Source organism: Cimex lectularius, unplaced genomic scaffold (genome assembly GCF_000648675.2).
Source record: "Cimex lectularius strain Harlan isolate CLEC.00 unplaced genomic scaffold, Clec_2.1 scaffold84, whole genome shotgun sequence".
NCBI classification, from domain to species: Eukaryota; Metazoa; Arthropoda; class Insecta; order Hemiptera; family Cimicidae; genus Cimex; species Cimex lectularius.
This window is the reverse complement of record NW_019392631.1, coordinates 446,828-473,313: the sequence shown is the minus strand read 5'-3', so window position 1 is coordinate 473,313 and position 26,486 is coordinate 446,828. Positions and strand designations below refer to the sequence as shown.

Below are 26,486 nucleotides of genomic sequence, written 5' to 3'. Positions count from 1 at the left end.
AATCCTCCATGCCGCCTAAATTGACCTCCTGACCATCTCAACCCTAAACCACAACCAACAACAAACACAGAGAACCAGCCATGGCCGGGTCCTTTCCCCCACCGCAATCCCAATGATCTGACAAGTTTCACCCAGATCTTTTATTGATCGTTACCAATGAATTGTTAAATGTGTAAATTTTTGTACAAAAAACAATAATGAACAAAAATATTGATTTCGCCTGTATTTTTATACGAACTTTTTTACTTTCTAAAGTATGCATTGAATTTAACTTTACAATTTGGTCATCATCGATAAACTTTACTATTGTGGAAGTAATAACTGGATGTCAAGTTAATCTTTTTGCTTCTTCCCAACGAGATTTTATATTTTTATACCCTTTGGGTTCTCGCCGTTATATTGGTGCCAAAAATCTTCAATTGCTATTCTTGTTGATTTCGTAAAATACGGATATAGTACCGCAAAACATTCCTTTTGTCTAACTTTCGGGCGTACAAATTAGTACAGGGCATAAAATTTATCACGGTTATCTACAGGCTTTGGCCGGGGGGACGCACGTCCGCAGAACCGACAAAACACAAAATAAATCCGTACGCCGTGACACCTCCGTCGTTATTCCTACATGGCAAAGACTACCGCACTTTGTTCATCTGCCGGGTACGAATTAAAAAATCGGTCGTCCCGCCACAAATGATAACAAATTAAGTCTTAAGTCTGCAAAGGCTTAGGCCCAGTTACACCATCAACTCACCTTACAAATTGCGTCGATTCATTTTCAGGAAGGGCCTCCTCAATGTCATATTCTCGAACAGTCTGAAACATAAATGTGTATTTTTATCTTAGGATCGATTTACTATTAGTAAGTGTACTGTATTTGTGAACATTTTTGGCTTTATTAAAAAACAATTGCTTTATGAACTATGGACATTTTCTGAACTGCAATAATAGTTTATGATAACAACATACATTCAATTCAACAACATCTCTGATATTTTAACCTTTAACGCCTAAAAAATTCGGTTGGTGGGTTTAAATCAATAAACACGGCCCAGGCTCCATGTAATATTTTCCTCTTTACTCTTTTTATCGAAGAAAGTGGTATATTACATTAATTATTTAATAAATTAATAAAAGCGAATACTTTCATCAGGAACAAAGCGGTCTGTAAGCGTAAGGTTGGGATCAGAGAATGCTCTATTCTGCGTGACAGACCTGTTCGTAGTCTTGTGGTACGACAGCGGGGCAGATTCGGGTACCTCAGGACTATAGGGTTTTTTAAATGTATGTACTGTTTGTGATGTGTCTGTGCCGTGCTTGTGTTATTTTTATGTTAATTTATTGGAATGAATGTAATTTATTAGCGAGAATGTAGTGAATTCAACCCCGCACCGAAAAATATCGAGTACTCTTGGGGGAATGAATGTGACCAGATTTCTACGTTTGTATAGGGTATTGTGTTTATGCTAATTTATTAGCATGACTGTAATTTACTGGCGTGACAGGAATGGTTTAACCCCTCCTCGAGGAACACAGAGTACTCTGGGGTGAGTGTATGACATCTGGAGGCTTTTGGCATATCATCATCAGACCTGTCCGTAATCGCTGCTCCGGTACCTCAGAGCTATTGGGATTGTTAAATGTTTATGTGTATTTTTGTTGTGCCCTATGTTAATTCATTGGAATGAATGTAATTTATTAGCGAGAATGTAGTGAATTCAACCCTGCCCCGAAGAATATCGAATACTCTGGGGGAATGAATGTGACCAGATTTCTACGTTTGTATAGGGTATTGTGTTTATGTTAATTTATTGGAATGAATGTAATTTATTAGCGAGAATGTAGTAAATTCAACCCCGCACCGAAAAATATCGAGTACTCTTGGGGGAATGAATGTGACCAGATTTCTACGTTTGTATAGGGTATTGTGTTTATGCTAATTTATTAGCATGAATGTAATTTACTGGCGTGACAGGAATGGTTTAACCCCTCCTCGAGGAACACAGAGTACTCTAGGGTGAGTGTATGACATCTGGAGGCTTTTGGCATATCATCATCAGACCTGTCCGTAATCGCTGCTCCGGTACCTCAGAGCAATCGGGATTGTTAAATGTTTATGTGTATTTTTGTTGTGCCCTATGTTAATTCATTGGAATGAATGTAATTTATTAGCGAGAATATAGTGAATTCAACCCTGCCCCGAAGCATATCGAGTACTCTTGGGGAATGAATGTGACCAGATTTCTACGTTTGTATAGGGTATTGTGTTTATGTTAATTTATTGGAATGAATGTAATTTATTGGCGTGACAGGGTTGGTTTAACCTCTCTTGGGGGACCCCCGTTACTCTGGGGTGAGTGTATGACATCTGGAGGCTTTTTGGCATATCATCATCAGACCTGTCCGTAATCGCTGTTCCGGTACCTCAGAGCTATTGGGATTGTTAAATGTTTATGTGTATTTTTGTTGTGCCCTATGTTAATTCATTAGAATGAATGCAATTTATTAGCGAGAATGTAGTGAATTCCACCTTGCCCCGAAGAATATCGAGTACTCTGGGGGAATGAATGTGACCAGATTTTTACGTTTGTTTAGGGTATTGTGTTTATGTTAATTTATTGGAGCACTGAGTACTCTGGAGGCTTTTTGGCACATCATCATCAGACCTTTCCGTAATCGCTCTTCCGGTACCTCAGAACAATCGGGATTGTTAAATTTTTATGTGTATTTTTGTTGTGCCCTATGTTAATTCATTGGAATGAATGTAATTTATTAGCGCGAAAGGGAGGGGATGTTTAATCACGTCCCAAGGAATATCGAGTACTCCGGAGTGAGTGTGTGACATCTGGAAAGTAAAAATAAGTTATTAGAGGGAATGGCATGAGTTCAACCCCGCTCAGAGGAATATCGAGTATTCTGGGGGTGTGAATGTGACCAGATTTTGTTTGTAGTGATATGTATACATATGATCTGTATTTTTGTGCCTACTTTCTATTTGTAAATATATATATATATATATATATATATTTGTATGTATTTGACAATCTGAGGTACAAACGTGAGGTTAACATTTTTGGATATCGACGTAGTATACATATAAAATCACCATTTTTTTTTTAAATCGGATTTCCCGTCTTTAGAACTGTAAGAATGACCTTGTTCATTTGGACGTTCGGATGAAATTTCTACAAAATGAAACAAAGACGTTTGATAGGGGTTGAAAAGTTTAAATTATCATCGTATAGAATTGAAGCAGAGAAAACAGCAAATCGCAAAGACTAGGATTTGTGTCTAACCGAGCTGGAGAACAAAAGTAGTTGAACTTAGTAATGATTAAAGTTGGCTTTCTACGAATGCTTGAGTATAATATTAATATTCTCAAGGGAAATGAAACTTGGAACCAGGTGAAGTAATACCTCAGATCATGCCTGGTGGAATTCAAAAGGACGGAGACCCTCTGGCATACGGCCTTTGTGATATTTTTCCCCCATAGCCTGAATGTAAATGACCTATTTGAATCATTCAATCCTTTATCAGAAATGATTCAAGTTCAATTTAATTTAATCATAAGATAATATTTATTTTCCCATCTCTTTATTTCACGCCGAGGCGAATAAACATAAAACTGAATTCGGGTATAAATGAAATCGGTGGGAAAGAACCGAAAAAGTTTAAAACTAACGAGGAATCTGACATACAGCCATCTAAGTAGGTTGCGTTTTTCAAAAATGTTTCCAATACCATGCATAAATCACAAAAAAACAACCATTCAAAATACCCTTGGTGTTGAAAAGACCTAATTAATTCACTTGATATCCCAAAATCGATTGTTGCAAGAAGAACAGTTTAAGACACACCAGCATTTGATGTTGGGCGCTTTCGAATGTCAGTACACACTTCTTGAACACAGAAAAATCATTTGAAAAGAAATAACACGATGCAGACATTAAAGCTATTAAGAAAGAAAATGGTGTAATTTGAAGACACGCCTTACGACTTGTGTCAGAAGGAAACATAATCGGCACTGTCATGTCTTTCTTCAACCTCTGAAGGACAACCAACTCAGAAAGCCTGTACCGAACGTGAACCTCACAGGGCAAACTCGTCGTTCGTTAGTAACAAGAGTCGGGTTATTAACAGTGACATCTATAAATTAGTCCTTTCTAAGTTTTGATACGGGGCGATACGACAAAACTTGGTTCCTTCAATAAACCGACGTGTAATAATGGTAAATTCAAACTTTCGACAACAGTGTACCTAATGCATTTAACCAACTCCGCTCGACGAAGACCAACTTGTACAACTCGGTTAAACTCGGCCTAAATATGAGATTAGTCAGAGGCAGTTCTGAACGCTGTCCGCTTCACGCTTGAAAATGTTTCTGACAACGGCGAGGGAGGCGGTTTCAAAACATAAAATACTTCGAAATATCAACAGTTGTCTTTCGTTCTAAGCGACTATATAACGGTGAAGGACATCGCATTTTGGATGGATCCTTTTTTCGACGTATGAGACCGATCAACTTAAGGAATAAATTCAAACACATGTTGTAAAAGAAGAGTGGGGTTACGTTTAACAATTAGAGAAGGATTAATAATTATACCTCGCGTCTCTACCAAATATGCAATGAAAGGTGAAGAGTAGTTTTATTAACAATAAGGGAAAGAAAAATAATTATACCTGGCGCCTCGTGGAGGGGTCGAAACCACCCTCGATATTCTGCAAAGCGGGGTTAAGTCAACCCCTTCCTTTCACGCTAATAAATTACTTGATTGAATATAAAAAAATATTTTTTTACATTGTATAAATTCACTTTTTTCCACATATACATATATTTGTTAAATTTAAACAATGTTTTCTAAATCCCAGGCCCTGAAGATGTTCTCAATAAAGATCGAAACGTTCGCACGATAAAGAAAATGTTTTTCTGAAACCTATATCACACCAGACCGCATCTCACGATTTCTGAATAATCATCGACTAACGGTCACTAATCACCACACACTAATAAATTACATTCTTTCGAATAAATTAGCATAAACACAACAACCGATACGAACATAGAAGTCTGGTTCACATTCATTCCAACAGACTACTCGATGTTCCTCGGAGCGGGGTTAAGCAACCCCTTCCTTTCACGCTAATAAATTACATTTATTCCAACAAATTACCAGAATACCCGATACAAATATAGAAGTCTGGTCACATTCACTCCCCAGAATACTCGATATTCCTAAGGGAGATGTTAAGCAACCCCTTCTTTTCACGCTAATAAATTACATACATTCCAATAAATTAACATAAATACAATACATGAACACAATACAAACACACAAATACATTTAAAAATCACAATAGCCATGAATTGCTGTAATCTGATAAACTACAACAGAGATTAATTTTGTTCTTGTCTATACGTATTTTTTCCGACATATCGCCATGTCTCATATGCACACACCACGGCGACCCAAAAGTCCTTTATGTTTCATCCGGCCATGACAAAAAACATCGGCCCGTGTCAGAGGAGCGAGAAAAACCACGTTTTGATGCTCGTATGTATCGGCACTTAAGGATAACGATAAAAGTTTTCAACTTGGAAACTTGCAAAAGAGAAGGAAAAATGTCCAAACCGAACGGAACAAAACAAGTTTCAGGGAAAATCTTTTATCCACATTTCCAAGAAGAGTGCGTTTTCCCCAGAGGAGACTTTTTCACTATTAAATATTTCATCCCCTAAACTAACCATCCCGGTGACAACAAATGACACGATAAAAAAGTAAATGTGATTGAAAACTGTGAAGTCACGAAAAATGGAATCAAAGAGGGATGAATGATGGAAAATGGAAAAGGGGTGGAATGGGCCTCGTCCAGGGATTTAATCGGATTCGAGTCGGCTGCGGCTGAAAAAGAGACAAGAGAATAGGAACGACAACCCTTCAAAAATTCTCTCCGTTTTACGAGCAAATCAATTAATTTAAATACAATCTTCATTAAGCACAAATACAATCGACAGGTACCGTTATTACAAGATAACTTTCAAAGAAAATATTACCGTTTTTTGTACTAAAAACAGTAAGATATTATTCTCCTTATCAAGATTGGGCAATTTTACGGTTACGAATATTTTTATTAAAATATTACAATGACATTAAACACCCAAATTTTATTGCAAGGTAATCAAAGGGTCACGATTTACAAACATTACTGTTGAAATAAAAATTAAAACCTATTCTTATAAGGTAATCTACTGATTCGGTACTGGGCATCCCAACTCTTACTTTGCGTATATACCGTACAAAATCATCGAAACGAAATATTATCCTACATGATCTGGGCGTACCACTGGGTGAGGATGTCATTAAACTTTCATAAGAAAGACTGTATAAATCAATGACCTCCCGCTTAAACTCAAAAGGAAAAAGCATTAGACTACAACTCACTTCCGAAAGTATCACACCGACAGCAATTCACTACAATCTAGCCGAAATTAAAATTAAAACACTAAAAAAGGGGTTATAAATAAAATTACTACACTTTTTTGTATGTCGTGACATGCGGTGTGGTGTGATGTAGGTTAGAAAAACATTTTCTTTATGGTGCTACGTTTCGATCTTTATTGAGATCATCTTCAGGGCCTGGGATTTAGAAACATTGTTTAAATTATACAAATACGTATAGGATATTAATATGAATTTATACAATGATATACACAATATCGAACTTTTAGGTTTAATCAAAATATTTGTACACACTCAAAGAGTGTGTTTTCTGTCGTGTGTCTGTTGTCATATTGTGTGTGCCGAATTGAGAGTGTTAGTGAGATTTTAATCATTTTGGTTTATTAAATTAATTAATTTCGTGGTCCGCTTGACCAATTAATACATTTAATTAACGTTTTTAGTTGAGATAAAAAAGTCAATGGCACGAGCGGGATTCGAGCCCACGATCTTCGGCTTGATACGCCGCTGCTCTACCACTTGAGCTTTAAATATCTTTAAATAATCATTAACTAATGGTCACTAAATATTAAACAGTTGGCAGGTATCATCTCTCAACAGTTTGTTATCTTTATTAGTAATGATGCTGTTAAATTAATTATTTCATTTAATTATTTACACCCTTGTTAAATGGTTAATCCCGTGAATTTAGATTACCGCCAAAAACAAAAAACAGTGTTGCCGATACAAAAAATGCAACACTGAAGGAAAAACACCCCTACCGACCTAATATCATGGGATTTGCTAAACTTCAGCTAAGTTGCTAAATTCGGATTTATCCTGAGGCAACGTTGGGAAAGAATGCGTTAAGGTCATTGTGAATGTAAGATTGGATGCATAGAAAGGAGTATTGACGATCCAACAGACTATTCGATATTCCACAGGCGGGGTTGAGTAACCCCTTCCTTTTACGCTAATAAATTACATTCTTTCCAATGAATTAACATAAACACAACACCCGGTACGAACATAGAGATCTGATCGCAGTCACCCCAACAGACTACTCAATATTCCTCGTGGAGGGATTAAGCAGCCCATTTCTTTCACGCTAGTAAATTACATAGTTACAATATTTGCTAAACTTCAGCACAGTTGCTAAATTCAGACGCATCCTGAGGCAAAGTTGGGGAAGAATGCGTTAAGGTCATTGTGAATGTAAGATTGGATGCATAGAAAGAACGATGGTTCGGAGCATTTTGGATTACAGGAAGTGTACCCAAAGTTCGATGCCGTAGGTCTATATGGGCTTCAAAATAGTTATAGTGGAATAGTTATAGTTTTGTAGAGTTTGGATCGTTTGTCCAGCATCTTTTAAGAAGTCTGAATTGTCCGTTTAGCTCTTGTATTTTGAGTGGTGTGTAAGGTCCACGTCGTTTGTCAGTGTGTAGCCAAGTTATCGGACTACGTTAGCTTGCTGTATTCTATCGAAGGACATGGGAGCAGTGGTTATTCTCCGAAGGGTGAAAGTGACATGTTCACAGATTTGTATGTTTATTGTCATCTTCCACTGCTTGAACCATTGCACAAGGGATGTGACATGGGTAGAAGGTTTCTGACTGTAATGACGGAATCTTTATTAGAATAAAAAATGGCCGTCATCCGCATACGTGATTAGGATTGTTCTGGAAAGGCATGAGTTCTACGGTGTATACTGTGTAATGATGGTTCCTAAGGTACTTCCTTGTGGTACTCCCGCATCTGTTCGACAGCCGGCTAATAGGGTGTTGATTTGAAAGTAATAGTGGGTTAAGTAGAATTTTAGAATCAGATAGTAGGTAAAACCGAGGACTAACTTTCCAGAGTAGCCTCACGTGCCAACCCGATCGAAAGCTTGCTAGTAATACACAGGAGTAGCACTTCATTTACTTTTAAGTAACGTGAAGCACAAAGGGGTTTAATTAAGATCGGTGGTCGTTCAACTGGTGTTCGTATACTTAAAAAACACTTGCCATTTTTCCTTCTATAAAACTTTTTCAATAATTTAACTTAACCTGTTTTACATAAAACGTTAATTTTCCTTAGATAATCGTATTGATTTGAAGTAAGTTTCAATCATCAAAAGTTTTTTATTTTTGAGAGGATTAATAGCAATCGATAATCGTCTAGTCGACAGAATTGACGAAACCGTATCATTTTGGTCCAAGTAAATTTCGAATAATTAGTGATTAATAGACGATCAGGGCCCGTGATGATGTGTGATGAAGGCGCGAGTCAGCACGTGCGGCGATGAAGGGGAAAAAGCCCAGCGACAGTTCAAGCCAATCTTGTGCAATTAATCTTTCAAGTAGAACGACCATTAATCTGCCACTCGGGCGAAACAACATCCCTTGCCCATCTCTTTTTTATCGATACTAGAGTTTTATAAAGGGTACAAAATCTAGGCCGTATCGATGAAAAGAGCCGATTTTGTACATTTTGTACAGATTATAGCGTTACTATTTGGACCTTCCCCGAGGGAGTGGATCTTTCCTTGTTTAGACAAATGAATGAATGATAAACAAAAGAATATTAAAAAGGAAACAATTCNAATATTATTTTTATGGTGTCGGAACCTTGTGAGGTTTTAATTGTGTTAAATGAGCATGAATTTTGCATTCTGGATTTTCCACAGACTGTATTAAAAATGAAACTTTGTTAAATTTTTGTATCACCTTGTAAGGTCCTGAATATTTTGCACACAAAGATGCCTGTATATGTTTTGATTTATTAGAGAGAACATATGTTTTATAGAATACCAGGTCTCCAACATTCGGGGCTGGAATTGTGTTCGAATGAATTTTTTGATATATTTTGAGTCTCGCCTTTTGGGCTTTCATTAAGTTTACATAGGTTTCTTTATATATTTCCTCAGTTTCCTTTGGGGTCAGGTGTTTTACATCTTCTTCAATGCCCAATTTGAGGGTCAGAGGGTGTTGCAAATTTCTGCCCAGAAATATTAAGGAAGGAGTGTATTTTGTCGAGTCGTGCACAGCTGAGTTTAAGGCGGAGACGAATAAAAATAGATCGTCTTCCCAATTTTTGTGTATGTTACTGTGATAGGCCCTTATGCTTTTTTTAATCCCTGAAATGTATCTTTCTGCAAGATTGGTTTGTGGATAGTATGATATATTGTGAATGTATGTGATGCCCAAGTTAAACAAAAAATGTTTATAAGCTTGAGCTCTGAAACATGATTGCCTGTCGCTAATTAAATAGGTCGGTAAGCCATGCTGTGCAAATATGTGGTTTTTTAAAATTCGTATTACAATTTCCGTTGTCGTATTTCGGCAGGGAATAGCGAAGAGAAATTTACTGAATCCATCTACTGCCACGAAGATGAATCGGTTTCCTTTAGTGGATGTGGGTAGTGGGCCTATAAAATCCACATAAAGTTTCTCCAAAATCCTAGAAGGTGGGGAACTTTGTAGGATTTTTTGAAATGGGCGATTGTTGGGTTTGATTGTTTTACATACTTCACAATGGGCTACTTTGTCTTTGATATCTCTATTTATTCCGTCATAAGTAAAGAGTGTCCTGATTTTCGCCAAAGTTTTTAAAAATCCGAGATGCGCGCCGTGAGTGTTACAGTGGAAATATTGAAAAAGAGCAGCTCTCAAATTTTGGGGAACTAAAATTTTTTTTATGTTGGGTCGGTTTTGTGGCATATAATAAATTATCCCTTTTATATTTTTAATATTTGGATTACCTTGATTTATATTTTCCCTTATGTGATCGTCATTTAGCTGATGCTGGCCGAAGTTCTCAAAAAAGGATGGGAGATCCTTTAAGGGCGATGTGAAAAGAGTGAGATGTGGTCGTTGTGAGAAAGTGTTGTCCTCAGAAGTCGCTTTATCATCTGAATTATCTTCCTGGATAAACCTTGAAAGGTAATCCGCCACTGTGTTTTGTTTTCCTTTCACATGCCTGACTTCGAAATTGTATGAATCTAATTCGGTTACCCATTTCATTGCCGGGTTACTTAAAATTTTCGATCTATCCCCTTTTAAGAATAATGCCAATCCACTGCAATCGGTGAATAGCAAAAAGGGTTTGTGAATTAAATATTGTTGAAAATGCCGCAAACTGCAGACAATTGAAAATAGTTCCTTTTTGTATGTTGTATATGTTTTCTCGGCTCCTTTCAAAATTTTCGAGAAAAAGGCAATTGGCTGTGGAGCATTTTCTTCATCCATCTGTGCGAGTAAACTTCCTATAGCCGCACTTGATGCATCCGTGTAGAGTAAAAATTTTTTATTGAAATCTGGCGCTACTAAAATTGGAGGCGAAATTAAGAGGTTTTTTAGATGTTCAAAAGACTTTTGACAGTCTTGATCCCAGATTAGAGGTACATTTTTTTGTTTTAGTCTGTGAAGTGGGGCTGCTAAGGTTGAAAAATTTGGGATGAATTTCGCAAAAAAGGAGCATAATCCTAAAAAGGACAAAACTTGCTTCAGCGTTGAAGGCGGTTGTAGTTTTTTTATTGCCTCTATTCTTTCAAAATCGATGGAGATTCCGTCTTTGGAAATTTGGTGTCCAAGATACTTGACTGTTTGTTGTTCTACCTTCAATTTTGTTGGGTTAAGTGTAAGGCCATTTTCTCTTAAAATTTGCAGCACTTTTCTGATGTGTACTTCATGTTCATGTTTGGTTTTCGAAAAGATCAAGATATCATTCAAAAGAGAGTTACCCAAACCACTATTATGGCCATACAACAAAGGACAGATTGGAAAACCGAAGCCAAAATAGAAAACAAGTATTTCCAAACAAAAGAAAAACAAGTTTCACTCGACACATCAGAAGCATTAAAAACACAACTAATTAGAGAATATCCAGATGTTCTCACAGATAAAATAGGTGAAGCCATACATTTCGAATTTAAAATTCATATGCAAGATCACCCTCCAATAAACCAGCCAAAAATTAAGGCCGCCTTAAGTCCTTACACAAGCGAGAATCGTGACGCAAGTTTTTTTATGATGCATTTTTTTATGATGCTCAAGTCGTGATTCTTTTTTACTCATATTGAAATCTCAAAAAAGGTTTTAATTTAAACTAAAATAAAATTTGTCAACAAGGTTTTGAGCCTGCTACCACTATTTATAGCGTTACTATTTGGACCTTCCCCGAGGGAGTGGATCTTTCCTTGTTTAGACAAATGAATGAATAATAAACAAAGAATATTAAAAGGGAAACAATTCTTATATTGAGCAATTTACAAAAATTTGAAATTAAGGTCTAAGTTTGGAATTAAAATTTTTTTTTTATTAAAGGAAACTGACTGATTATTATAATCTTATTTTAAATTAAAAAAACAGAAGCAATTCTTACGAGACTAATTATTATTATGATTATCAATAAAATGAAATAAACAAGTTGCAATACCGACTTTGTGAAGTTTAAACAAACAAACAAAAATTACTCTTCGTTGTAAACTAAATGATTAAAAAAATCCTTTTTTTTTTTACGAAAAACAAATTAAAATTAAAAAAAAAACTTGCGTCACGATTCTCGCTTGTGTAAGGACTTAAGGCGGCCTTAATAATTGCAGTCCCGATTCTCGCTTGATGTAAGGACTTAGGGCGGCCTTTATAATTGCAGTCCCGATTCTCGCTTGTGTGAAGATGGTTGATCCTTGCTGCTTTTTTACCCAAAAAGAACCAATTGCCACGTCTCGTCTCTCGTTCAGCTCAAAACCAACAGGCCTCTTCTTGTTGAAGACTCCTTCCTCCTCCTTCTAGTCGCTTGTGGAAGGGCTTTGGGCGGCCCTTATGAATTGCACTGTCATAAGATGAACACATTTTCAGATCATGTGAACTGACGGTGAATCGTCCCCCTAGGACATCCATATGGCATCCTTTCGTAATTTCTCTAGACATAATTATGTTGCCATGGAAGTACCGTGTCCTAAAGTGGAAGGAAGATGAATGCATTTTTAAGTTATGTTAACTTCATCTAATACATATCGGCATTAATCGCCTTCTAGAGGCTATCCTCTAGCAATCAACGAAGGTAACATGTAGATGTACATCAGTACAGTTTTATGCAATTAAAAACAAGAACACACGATTTGTATGATGTATCAAGTGAAATGTTCTACAACGAGAAAGTGGGCCAGCCCAGGTTGGACGTGGCCCTTCCACACCCACACCCATTCCCCTGACCGATCTTCCACACGACATGCATTCCTTAAAGAAGAGACAAAAAGAGAAGTTATGGCTCTCGACCAAAAATTATCCACCAGCCTTCATCCGAATGTGCCTTTAAACGACACCCTTTCGCCTCAAAGAAAACGGAGATATCAACAGAATTAAATTAAAATAACAATAAAGAAAGAAAGTACGCAAGTTCCTTCTCAAGTATTCGTCGGTTCGAGCAGATATTACAAACTTAACTTGGCTTCTTCCAATATAAATTTTATTTTCAACGAATTAAAATTGATATGAGTGAAGGTGTATATTTTGTTTTCTTTGTTACGTTTTCATTTTTCTTGATAGGTAAGATCGTTTATAAAGTATATGAACTATAATAATTCAATTTTTGTATTTGCTTAATATAAATAGAAGATATTAATCCATTTATGTTTAGTGGTCTAATTGACCAAATTACTTCTTTAATTTCACTAATTTCTTGGTTTGCTTGACCAATTAATATGTTACAATTAATTAACGTTTTTAGTTGAGATAAAAAAGTCAATGGCACGAGCGGGATTCGAACCCACGATCTTCGGCTTGATACGCCGCTGCTCTACCACTTGAGCTATCGTGACCTCGATCCACTCGGCCACCAACTTCCCATCTCAACCGCACCTTTTGAATTTTCCCTCGTTTTTGCCATTTTTCAAATGTCGTGTAATCGGATTGGATTCTCGACGACAAATGAAATGGCCACGGAGAGCTTTAGTGAAGTATACTTCATTTTAAATAATTAAATTCACTAATTTCGTGGTCCGCTTGACCAATTTATATATTACTTCTTTAAATTAATTATTCTTTTTAAGTAAGGCCTTGGTTAAGATGAAAAAGGTTAGTATCACGAGCGGGATTCGAACCCAAAGCCCAATTGAAAAATGGCAAAAAGAGGGAAAAATTCGTGTCGAATGGAGTGGTTCAAATCCCGCTCGTGACATAGCTTTTCATCGCTAGCAATGCCTTAGGTAAAAAGTATAATTAATTAACAATAGGAATGTTCAGCTAAAAAATTTAGAACTCCTCTATTTATTTCGATTAATTATTCTTTTTATGTAAGGTCTTGGTTAAGATGAAAATGTTAGTGTCACGAGGGGGATTCGAACCCAAAACCCATTTGAAAAAGGACAAAAAGAGGGAAAAATTCGAAAGGTTGTAGGTTGAGGTGGGGAGTTGGTATCCGAGTGGATCGAAGTCACCACAGCTCGAGCGGTTAGATCAGCAGAGTATTTAACCGAAGGTTTGGGTTCGAATCCGGCTCGTGACACTAACTTTTCATCTCAATCAAGATCTTACATAAAAAGAATAGTTAATTGAAATAAATAGAAGAGTTCTGATTTTTTTAGCTGAACATTCTTATTGTATTAATTGACTATGCTTTTTACCTAATACCTTGGTTGAAATGAAAAAGCTATTTAACGTGCGGGATTCGAACCTACGGGCTTCGGATCAATACGTCACTGCACTAACCATTTCAATTATCGTGACATTGATCCACTCGTAGGACAAATCCCCATCTCAACCTACAACCTTCGAATGACGTTATCCTTGACACCAAATCGTTTCTTTACCGAGCAAAATATCCGTTGAGTTAGGCCGTCGGACGCCGAGGCACGACCTAGCGGATGACCTATCCCACAGCTGGACCAGCGTGCAGTGGTCGACAGGCGAGAATGCACCGGATATTCGGCTGTTGGGACGGCGTTTCGACGGACGGAAACCTGTTCCTCGCATACCACGCCCGCTCTTGTTTCAAATTCCTTTACCGTGACTCGGTTCGGCCCGCTTTGTTGTCTATATTTATAACTAACTGGTTGTGACCGGGCTCGCGGACCGTACGGGCGATCTTCAGCACCGATCCCACCGAACAGATGTCCTCATTTGTCTGTAAAACCAATTGCCGAAAGATCTACTTAACTGAGTTGATGGAAACCAACGAAAATACGGTACCATACTCTCAGTTTTTCTTTCAAAACACAGAGGAGATGATGGAAGGTGGAAACTTTGAAGCTGATAGATGATTTTAATGTATATTTTTTAGTTAGATTATTTCTGTTGATAAACAAGCATTTCATTTAGAATATACACACGTGTGTGATAATCAAATTTATTTTACGTTCAACCCAAATAAGCGAAAATCACATAAACTTATTGACGATGACGGAAAGCCGTAACGCACCTTATAGACCAAAACAGATCAAGAGGTTCACAGCCCGCCGACATCATGAGGAATTACCTCAATACAACAGTTTATGACGAATTATGCGCTCATAAAATATGTATGATACAAAGCGGTAGTTTTCACCTAGTTATTCTTAAGAAAGTTTCAGTATCTGTTGGAGGAGAAATTCTAAAATAAAGAATGTAAGTAATCAACTGAGATTAGTCGGTTCTTATCCTAAGCGCACAAGACAGAAATACAACCTATCCAACTTCTAAGTTTTTTTAAGTTCTTAAACTGGGAAAAAGTAGTGTAGCACAATATTTTTACTAGAAATCTTATTTTCTGGATGTTTTATAAAAAAATAAATCCAATGCGTGTTATTTAACGCGATGTTATTTAGCGACATGTTGTTCGATAATTTGTTGAAGTAGTGAGGGGCGGTCAAGAATGAAGTATTTTAGTAAAACACCTTTTTCATTTAAACAATATTTTCAACAACAAGGATTATCTCAAAGGATAGCTCGGCAGTGCGAGCTGAGAGAGAAAAGGACGAGGAAGGGCTCTCTTTCAAGTTGTTGAAGGCACCTGTTTTTTTCTGTAAATGGCAAGGAGTTGTGTATGTCACAGATAACTTATTTTAATTTTATTTTCTTAATCTGAATAAATTTATTTTTTAGAAGGTTATTGTTAATTTATTTGAGTCAGGTCCCGATTTTTGCCTTTTTGTGATTAATTTGAGTTTGTGGCACAGATATTTTTTTATTTATTTTTATTTTACACTCGTGAATGAAACGAGTTTCTTCGTGTGAAGGGGATCCACGCTAAGATCGTAATACAATTTTTTGCCGACGTTTCAACCTTTATTCGGGTCATCTTCAGGGCCTGGGTTAAGTACGTAACGTATGATGATTGGAGAAAATAATTATAGAATACAGATGTGAATAATATAAATTTTGAAACAAATATCTCATTCTCACACAAGAATACACCTCACTTTATGAGAGTATGAAATGTTTGGTTCAAAATTGTTTTTTTTTTCAAGACCATATTTTGTCCATTCGTGAAAAAATTCCTTACCCGGTTAATTGTGATTTTTGTTTTAATGCTTTTAGAACACCGGTTCATGAAGGAAGTGGAGTGTAAGTAAAAACCTCTCTTTGTAATTGGCTGGGTGAAAGTTAACTAAATAATATAAATTGTGAACCAAATATTTCATCCTCGTACAAAAATAACACCTCACTTTATGAGAGTATGACATGTTTGGCACAAAATTTATATTATTTACATCTGTATTCTATAATTATTTTCTCCAATCATCATATGTTACGTACTTAAACACGGCCCTGAAGATGACCCGAATAAAGGTTGAAACGACGGCAAAAAAAGGTGTTTTCCCGAAAAATTTCATTCCTGACCGCTCCTCACTACTTCGACAAATTAATAAATCCTATATTATGCTCATCTAATCCGTGAATTTGTCTTAACGTTTTCTTGAAATAGTGAAATCAATGTGAAATCATCAAAAACAATAGGAAAAAAAGAGTTGAAAAACAAATTTTTAATACTAATGTTGAGCTAAACCGGGATGGACCGAGAGAAAAGACACAAACAGAAATCACCTGGATCGAGGATATCCATGATAGCGTCGTTTAAGTCCGACTCGATCAACAACTGAAGGCCCGAAGAGGAAGAGGAATCGACTGTCTTATCCAGCCCACACGCCCTCTTCTTCCACCTGCCCTTCCATGTACTTATCCCCACCAAATCTAATCCTTATTCCACTTCTCATCTCCGGCCGGAATGGAGTGTTTTTTATTCAATATTTCGAATTCTAAAGGGAATTTCCACTTGCTGATTAAACGAAACTTATAAACGAGGCGCGTGGATGTTTATGCGTGTGTAAGGCAATCTGGATGGTCGTTAATGGGTCCGTTCGGCATTTCTTTGATACTTCCCGGCCACCAATTTCGTACTCGCTTTCACCCAGCCAATTAGAAAGAGAGGTTTTTACTTACACTCCATTTCCTTCATCAACTGTGATGAACCGGTTTTTTTAAAAGTATTCAAATAAAAATCACAATGAACCGGGTAAGTAATCTTTTCACGAACACTATGCATCAAGGTATTGGTCTGGAAGAAGAAAGCAGTTGATGCTGCCAAGCTTTCGACCCATTTTAAGGTCATCATCAGAGCCTATATTAATTTCACATCATAAAAAAAAAATTGTATACATAATTACAGTTCTTGGCGATGTTGGGATGGAGTCGGTCAAGGAAATTTGAGATCGCCTGTAAAATTCTTAAATATGTCAATCTGTAGTATATCACTACAATTATAGTATAAATTTGTCAATCTGTACATACTTAAGATTTGTAAGCTCTATATGTACAGTTAAATCTTTTTTATCTAAATTATTTTTCATAATGTGAAATTAATATAAGTCCTGATGATGACCTTAAAATAGGTCGAAAACTTGGTAGCAATAACTGATTTGCTTTCTTCTTCAAGACCGTACTTTGATCCGTAGTGTTCGTGAGTGAAAAAGTGTCCGATATTTCTAATACAAAAAAAGGTAATCTTTTCTTTAGGGTGCAGTGTTTTTCTTTGTACTGGCAACAGTGATTTTTTGGGCGCCGATTTGTAATCTCCATCATGGAATTTTCTAACAAGGCTGTTCATCACTTCTCCACTACATCTTATACCGATTGTGATATTAGCCAAACTATAATTTTCATATCCAGTTTATAATTTAACTCTTTCTTACTCAAAGTTGCTTCAGAGCCATGACAACTTTAACAATTTAAGGTTAGTAGGAAATGCCGTGATTTCAGGCCGGGCGCAGTGTTGTTCCTGCTCTGTTTCTACCGGTGTAGTGGAAACACTGATTTATTTGGCGCCCTTCTAAATTCACGGGATTTCCCGCTAACCATTTAACAAAATCGCTAAATTTAAATGAAGTTAATACCCAATAAGTCCTTGAAGGAGAGAAAACCCTCGACAAGAAGATAAATAATTATCCAGTCAAAGAAACCTTCATGTCAGAAATCTTTTATCTCGCATCCTTCCAAATAATCCTCCCCGACGACTGAAGCGTCAATGGCGTAGCGAACTCGTAAGTGACAGTGAATACACAGCGAAATTGATTAACGCTAAACTGTAGGTGTGACTAGTAACGAGTAGTTCCTCTTTCTTCTGTTTTATGTATATTTTTTATGATAATTTTGGGCTTTACACAATAGTTAAGGCGCTTAGAACAATTCACATCATTAATTTTTTGATTATTACGAACCCTAGTTCCACTGGTAGACGCTCAACGTTCATTAATCGATGCAAAATTGCGGTTTATAAAATTAAGCTAAGCTACGAGTGCGCGTTACGTCTCCGCGTAGACATTAATTATAACTATTATAATCCAACCAGTTTACAATACCGGCCTTTCTCCGGGTCTCTCTGAATAAATCATTTAATTTATGAAGAGGGCAACCGACATCGAACAAAAGGACGTGGACCGAACTTGTAGGCTTGTTCTACATCCATGAACATAAAATGCCGACAGGGGATTAAATAGCAAAGTCTGGTCGTAATGTTTATTGAACTTGATTGAACTATTGATAACATCCGGAAAAAGAAAATTTTGTATTGATCAAAAATGTTACCGCTTTTGTAATTTTTCGGACGTACGAACTGATACTGAACTTTTCAAAATCATTGTTACTTATTTCCTAACGTAAAATGAAATATTTAAATAACCAACATCCATGTTAATACGTTTACATACAATCTGTGATAGCTAATATAATATATAAAATAATGATTGACTATAACCAGGAGAGGAATGAACCAAAATTTACGCCCAATAATGAAGGTGGGGTTGGATTGTTTAGCGTCTTATGGGGTTGGAATATACCAACCACTCCATTGACGGGTTAATTAATATTGGATAGGGATAGGGATAAGAGAGGAGGCCACAAGGCCTACTGCACCTCGACGTAAATAGATTTATTGCGGTCCTCTGTTAATTATAACTCATTGGCCAGCTTAAGGCTATTAACCAGCCTCCACAGCTTTGCCAGCGGTTCTTAGATGGGATCTTGCTTTTGGTTTTTCTTGTCCTAGTTGCAAGAACCTGCACCTACATAGACCTTCACAGAAACATAAAATGTGTTCTGCAGTGTCCTCCTCTCCTCCTCTTCCTGGCAGTATCTGCACAGTGTTTCTTCTGTCTGTACTCCAATTCGGTCCATGTGCTTTCTTAAGTGGCAGTACAACGTCAGGCGTCCAACCAGAATCCTGGTTCGGTTGCGGTTGCCTTCCGGTAATTCTTTTGTAAGTTTTGCGGATGGTCCTCCGCGTGCCTCATACCTGTGGTATTGTTCCACCAAGTTTTGAACTCACTAAGGATCCATTTTAAGATATATCATCTATTGTGGCAGGCTGCAAGGCCGCAGTAGGGTTCTGGGCTCATACAGTAGGCCACAAAAGGACCAACATGTCAACCTTTTCGTTGCTTCTATGCCCCGAATGTCCAGCGACCCATGTCCGGGTCAGGTCATTAGTGTCGCTGACTTCCGTCAGGGCCTCCATGCATTTCCAAAGACTCTTTGCCTTCGACTCCCATAAGCTGTCAGAGAAAATGGCTATCTTCCGGGAATGTATTCCTAGCTTTTTTATTTCCCTGGCACATTGTTCAATCGCTATGATTTCAGACTGGAAAACTGTAGCATACTTGCCTAGTCACCGTCAGTTACCGTCAGTACCGTCTTGGGTCATTTACCGTCAGTTCGGTCTTGGGGTTCATCCCAAAGACCCCAGCTTCCATACCCTTGTCGGTATTGGACCGTAAGTATACCAGTAGGAAGGTGTTCCTTTGGCCCATTCTTCCCGTTCTGGTCAGTACTTTGTGAAGTTGTACATTGGAGTAGTGGTATCAATTGGCATACCTAGAATGGCTTCTGCCTGTATCACCTCCCTCAGTTTCCATTGTTTATTCACATGGCCTATCCTAGCAGATGGTTGTCCATTTATGAGCCTGTGGGCTGCTGCTCTGGCTTGGATTAAAATGTGAAGTGGTGGGAGTTTTAACAAAATATCCAGGGCCGCAGTTGGCGTTGTGCTCATGGCACCAGTGACACTGATAATTAATATGGACAAACACCCTATTAAACATCCAACTAAATCCTTAGAAAACAATTATTTTATAATTCACAGATTTACTATGGCGACAATAAAAAATTATATATATTATAGTCAAGATGCTATCATCCGTTCAAACTTTTTTAAAAATCTTTATCTCTTGAAATGGTAAATGAATTATTAACTTTATTTTATCCGATCTGTTTAAAATCCTAATTTACAACACGAGCTCTGTTAATATTCTCTTATGTAGAGTTTCCTCGCGTGTGCTGACCGCAACGCAGCGCACGTGGCTTCAGTTCTTCCGCTCGCGCTATTTTTACTTTTTCCTGAACCTTTCCTTTCCTCGTTTATTGCTCACCCTAATCGCCAGATAAAGCGGATCTTTATCAACCACAGCTGAAAATAAAACAAGACCGGTCCAAATACCAAACCAGGCCAGAAAACGCCTTTTTTAAACTTTTATTATTCCCTTAAATTTCCGCTGAATAATTGATTCGTATTACACCCACTGAGGACGAGAAGGCCGAAGATAAGTTTTTACCGACTCGATCAAAAGGCTGAGTCATTTTTTATTCGAATCACGAGAAAGAGTCGTCCGGCCTCGATATCGCTGAAGGCGCAATTCATGCTGGCTGACATATTTCATGTCAGGACCACGGGCATTTAACATTTTGCGTATGTGTTGTCCTGACATTTTTCTCTGCTTGCTTATTGGGACGCCGTAAGTTGTAAATCTTATCCGTTTTTGAATAAAGGAAGAACTTTAACTACAAAATGAAAATACAACATAGTAATTAATACAATGTTTTTACTTGTTAATACATCTTTGATTGTAAAACCGTCTGCTAGAATTTGCTAGAATTGCTGACCGGGGAATTCTCTTGAAAACTATAGTAACTTCGATCCACCCGGACATCAACCTCCCATCTCAACCTACCTTTTGAATTTTCCCTCCTTTTTGCCATTTTTCAATTTTTTTTAGAATACACGAAATATAATGGATTTAAGTAAAACGAAGTATATCTTCGCTAAAGCTCTCCGTGGCCATTTCATGTGTCGCCGAGAATCGAATCCTGATTACAAGGCATTTAAAACTTACATAAAGATAAATTAATTGATTTAATTAAATTGTTCCACGATCTTTCTTCGGTGCTAAAGTGCACTCTTAAGATAGCCATACCCGTTAAGGAAATCCTGAAGGAAAAAACCTCCGGGATTTTCTGGGGATTTCCTCTACCAATCCGCCCCCACACACGGATGGGATTTTCCTCACGGCAATCACCAAGGTAAAGGCCTAGTTCGGTGTTGACTAATGGGTTTGTCAGTTGTTCTCATAGTTTTGACCGCAAGAGGGAAAAAGAATTGATTTTTGTTCGGGATTTTCCTCCCATCGCGGCCTGAAGAAACCTCCATACGTTGAGGATTTCCTCAAGATTAAACCGTCAGGCCTTGAGGATTTCCTCAAGGCTTGGACCGTTGAGGAAATCTTGTTCGACCATAGGTACGTTTTGTAAAACCAATCATGTCTTTAAATTATTAAATTAAGGTCATTACAAAGACTAGGTTGTTTGATGATGACAGGAGCATTTTCAACTACACCCACCACTTGAAATCATAACCAATACCACACCCCTTCACATTGAGGTTAAGGTCAGAGCACTAATCAGCTGCTACACATTAATTAACGAGGGCAGCTGGAATCATAAGTGCAACAACATAGGTCACTCGAAAATCTCACAACTATTGAGTAAGGTTAACGGTCAATTATTAAGCGTTAGTGATAAAAAGATTAAAAACCCTTCGGGGAAAAAGCACTTTCAGGTAGTCACCCCTTGTGATTATAATTATAGTCTAGATAATGACCATCGTAACTTGCTCGATCGACTGCTACACAGATGGATCACTTATCACAGGAAGAGGGAGTGGTGCAGGAATCTACGTACCAAAATTAGGAATCAGCTCCCCTCTTGGCAATAACACCTCCGTTTTTCAGGCGGAAATCTGGGCCATCAATGTGTGTTGTAGAACACTTATGGAAAATAAAATTAAGAGAAAAGATATTAAAATCTTTTCTGACTGTCAGGCTAGTCTTAGGGCATTACAAAAAGATTTGTCAACCTCACGACTGGTGGAGGAAACTATAGATCTTATCAATAGGATCTCTTTCAGGTTTGAGAATAAGGTGATCCTTATTTGGATACCAGCACATAAAGGACACCATGGCATTGAAAAGGCGGATGGCCTAGCCAAAGAAGGTTCTAATACTGCGTTTGTCGGGCCACAACCGGTATTACCTCACTCTATGAGCACAGCGAAAGAGAGTATCAATAACTGGGGCATGAAACAATTCCTTAGGAAGTGGAATTTATCCCCCGGACACAGGCAATCGAAAGAGTTTGTTAAGGCGATCAAACCAGCTAAATCGAAATGGCTACTCTCTATCTCAAGGACGGGAATTAGGAGGCTGATAGGTATTCTGACGGGCCACTGCCCACTGAGAAGACACCTCTTCGTAATGGGTATCCTACCAGATCCCTTTTGCCGCTTCTGCGAAATAAAAGAAGAAGGCACTACCTCGCAGAGTGTGATAGGTATGCTAGGTCTAAATTTGAAATCTTTGAAGGAGAGGACATCACCAAATCACTCTCCGAGATAAAATGGTCCAAAATCTTGGGGTTTGTGAGTCCAAGAGGTTTATGCAGGACATGTGAGCCGACCAAGTCCCGCACCTTTTAGGGACGGGGTACGAGTCTACCCAGGCATTTAACCCTCCCTCGGGTCTTGGTCGCCCACCCTGCATAATATATATATTACTACATGGAGAGTTGAGTTTTTCGATGAGAAAGGCTTTAGAAATATAGTTAGTCTAAAAAAGAGAATCCGAAACTCAGTAAGGATGGAACGATCAGCCCAGAAACTGACTAAGGTTTGTCAGCGCGGTGGAGTTACACAGTGAACAGTGATCAGCTCGCACCTTGCACAACAATCTTATATTAAAAGGGGATAACGTTAGGTTTTTAGCGTTTACGTTAAAAGAAGCTTTTTGATGGTAAAGCATCTTGTATAACATATATCTAGGGTCAATTCGAACAACCTTCGACATGTATGGAGCGAATGAATGTTTCCTAAGCTGGGAATTTTGAAAACCGTTCTTCAATAAAAACTATGTCAGCGAGAGTTTTGCCCTGAAGACTACCACTATACTCCTCCACTTCAATTTCACCTAGAAAGGACCCGTGATCCCTATCCTACAAAAACCTTGGTTTTTGAAATACTTAATTTGGCAGAAAGGGTCCATTGAGAACAATTATAGGTTGAGATGAGGAGTTGGTGTCGGAGAGAATCGAAGTGGTAGAGGAGCGGCGTATTTAGCCGAAGATCGTGGGTTCGAATCCCGCTCGTGGCACTAGCTTTTTCATTTCAACCAAAACCTTACATAAAAAGATTAATTAATTGAAAGGAGTAATTTGGTCAATAGAATTCAGAACAATAATTTTTCAATGCAACAAAGTTCCTCTGTAAAGCAGGAGAAGTAGCCAGGATGAGATCGTCAAGCATAGAGAAGATTTGTCGGTTTTATCGTTTCTTATACTTGGATTATAATTTCATAATAATGCTGATATTTTTGAACTGTTAATTTCATGTAATTTACAATGCCGTAACTATGCTTACTACACTCAATATGAATCTACGACTCTATGACATAGTAGGGAGGATTCTACGCGGCTGTCGACTCACTCTTGCCCGGCCCGGTCGTAATTCCAAATTTGTCACGCAACAATTTTAACCGACTGTTTAATTGCTATTTAATAACTTCCGTTCGCTGCAAGAGCCATCCGGAATGTGGCTAAATTGGGGCCGTAGATCAAGTGAATTAGAGCAATAAGACCGGAACTCTGCGGTAAAGGTTCGTCCACTGGAATTAAGTAAACCCATTTTAGCTTCGTTTCCTCTCAGTTTAAATCAACTTCCATAAATCACCCTTTGGCTAAAAACTAGCCCCCCCGTCTCAGTTATTTATCTGAGTCGGCTTATTTATTTTTTTATCTCTTGGAAAAAAGGAATTCTTTAAATTTAATACGATTCTTCCGAAAAAGTGAAAATCCTTCCAGGATTTAAAGATTAATAACAATTTAACTATATAGGAGTTAAAAATAATAATGATCGGACAACTTTTTTACTACTGCTTTTAAATTTCACGCACGAATCTCGTTATTGTGAGACTATACTGGAAACTCCACAAATATCACCCGAACACTGAAGATGTGGGCGAAATGTCGAAACGCGTCTGAATTAACAAAAATTAGGGAGGAATGGCAGACCAGGATGACAGTTAACTATCAAACAATATAATTGAATTGGTTAGCCGATATTTTAATTGATTAAAACTTGATCTCCACTTCATAAATATTCAACCCAGAAGTACCTGCGGAATCTCAGGCAATTTAGCAATCAAACAATGAACAACTATTGATTTATTAGAGAGATTTTGAATAACGTTAACGTGAAGGGTAACACTGAATTGATCGATCTGCAACTTAACCAAACGCTATCTGAAATAGCGTCCTACGTTATTTTTATTTCGTACAAGTTTTCATACATCCCGACTCCTAAGAATGTATAGATATTCGGTCTTACAGCATTAAAGTAGTTAGCTATTTTATTTACATACAAGCAGGAATGAGTTAGCTAGAAATAAAGCAACCTTACGCGTATTTCCTTCAATAACGCCACAACAATATTGCGTAATAAAGTCCATTTCGCTCAACAACATAATTTCTTATATTTATTATCATTTTTATATTTTTATTATGCATAATATATTCAAATTATTTATAATTGATTTATTAGAGAGATTTTGAATAAACGTTAGCGTGAACGGTAACACTGAATTGATTGAACTGCAACTTAACCAAACGCTATTTGAAATAGCGTCCTACGTTATTTGTATTTCGTACAAGTTTTCATAAATCCCGAAATAAATCGTTTTTCGTTATAAATTCACGGGTGTTCAAATTGTTAGAATATCAGAGTCTCCGTAGAGAGAGCCAAATCCATTCACTCATCACTCACTTAGGGCGATGGAGAACACGATATTCCTCCGTCACCCTCTACATATATTACATAACTAACCTAATTGGGGAGGGGGTCGATGGTTCTCAATATTCCTTCATCGATCCTCTCATACATGCACGCCAATAAATACATTCACTCTCAACACACCTATGTGCACACAACTATCAGTAGTAAATAACAAACCAACCCTGTTTCCTCTAAAAATCAGAAAAGGACGCCCCACAGATTTGATGCTGAGCTCAAGCACGATTCTCATATCGGATGGCATTCCTATATGCTCTCTATATAGAGCCAAGGACCCTTCAACTAGGTGGGACACATCGAGCAAGGTTTCTCTACATGCCTGATAAGCGGACATTGTACCAAAAGCGTCTGCGTGTCAACCTCGCATTGAGTATTCTTAATCGGGTGAGGATGACCTCTTTTCTACGAGCCAGGTCTTCCGAGGGCCATCTATCGCAGTGCTATTGAAACGCAAGTGCTTCTCTGCCTTTTCAGGCCCATCGACGCTACAGTTTTCTTATTCTTATTGCATTTTTAGCGTCAGAGGGCCGGATCGTAGTGGTTAAGCCACCTCGTCTGCATCATCATGTTTATATATTTACGATGGTACCCAATATTCCTCCATCGACCCTATCACACATGCCGACAATAAATACATTCACTTTCAACACAGGTTAAGTGCCCAAAACTGTAAGTAGTAAATGACAATAATAGTTATAGCTCTGTTTCCTCTAAAAATCAGAACAGGGGATCCAAAGATTCTCACATCGGATGACATTCCTATACGTTTTCTATATGGAGCCAAGGAAATGCACCTTTCAACTCGGTGGGACACATCGAGCAACCTTCTTGTACATTCCAAAAGTAAGTGTCCGTGTGTGAACTCCGCTTGCTCTCCTTAATCGATTGAGGTTGGAACCTCTTCTTCGAGTCAGATTTACCACCATCGAGGGCCACCTATCGAAACCTTCTCCGCTGATCCAGCCCACCGACACTGCCGCATTCTTTTAAACATGTTCGTTATTGTACTGTCAGAAAGCCGGATCGCGCTGGAAGTCCGGAGGTTGGGATATTCGGGCCTTAGCCGCCTCGTACGATTTTGCAATAAAACATACAAACTGTATCGATTGTAAGTGGATAGTTCTGTATGCAGTCTGTTTGGAGGGCGGAAACAATTTTCAGGAGACTGACAGACACTGCAAACGCGTGTCCCACTTCTATAATAATAAATAAAATATATAAACAGTATCGATTTTAAGTAGCATTATTCTTGATAAAACAACGTGTTTATCAATCTTTTCCTTATATTTCTAAGGAAGCATTTGGTAAGTGTTTCCACGCCTTTTAAATTTAATTGAAGCGTTTCATTCGATTTAATTCACCACTCTTGACACATAACGATTACGAGAAACCGAATAGTGCCGACGTTTCAACGATCAGTCAGTACAA

General features: G+C 37.7%; 1 protein-coding gene across 4 annotated transcripts in view; it reads right to left on the bottom strand.

The window, feature by feature from the left end:
• LOC106662809 (bifunctional heparan sulfate N-deacetylase/N-sulfotransferase) overlaps positions 1–26,486 on the bottom strand; it is a 189,059-nt gene that overhangs the window by 62,484 nt on the left and 100,089 nt on the right. For 3 of the 4 annotated variants that reach the window (XM_024227716.1, XM_024227679.1, XM_024227725.1), the window contains one exon: positions 752–813. The gene's annotated coding sequence lies outside the window, so the exon portion shown is untranslated. Of the gene's footprint in view, positions 1–751; positions 814–16,441; positions 16,461–26,486 lie in introns of those variants that run through there. The other variant, XM_024227740.1, reaches the window with a different exon arrangement.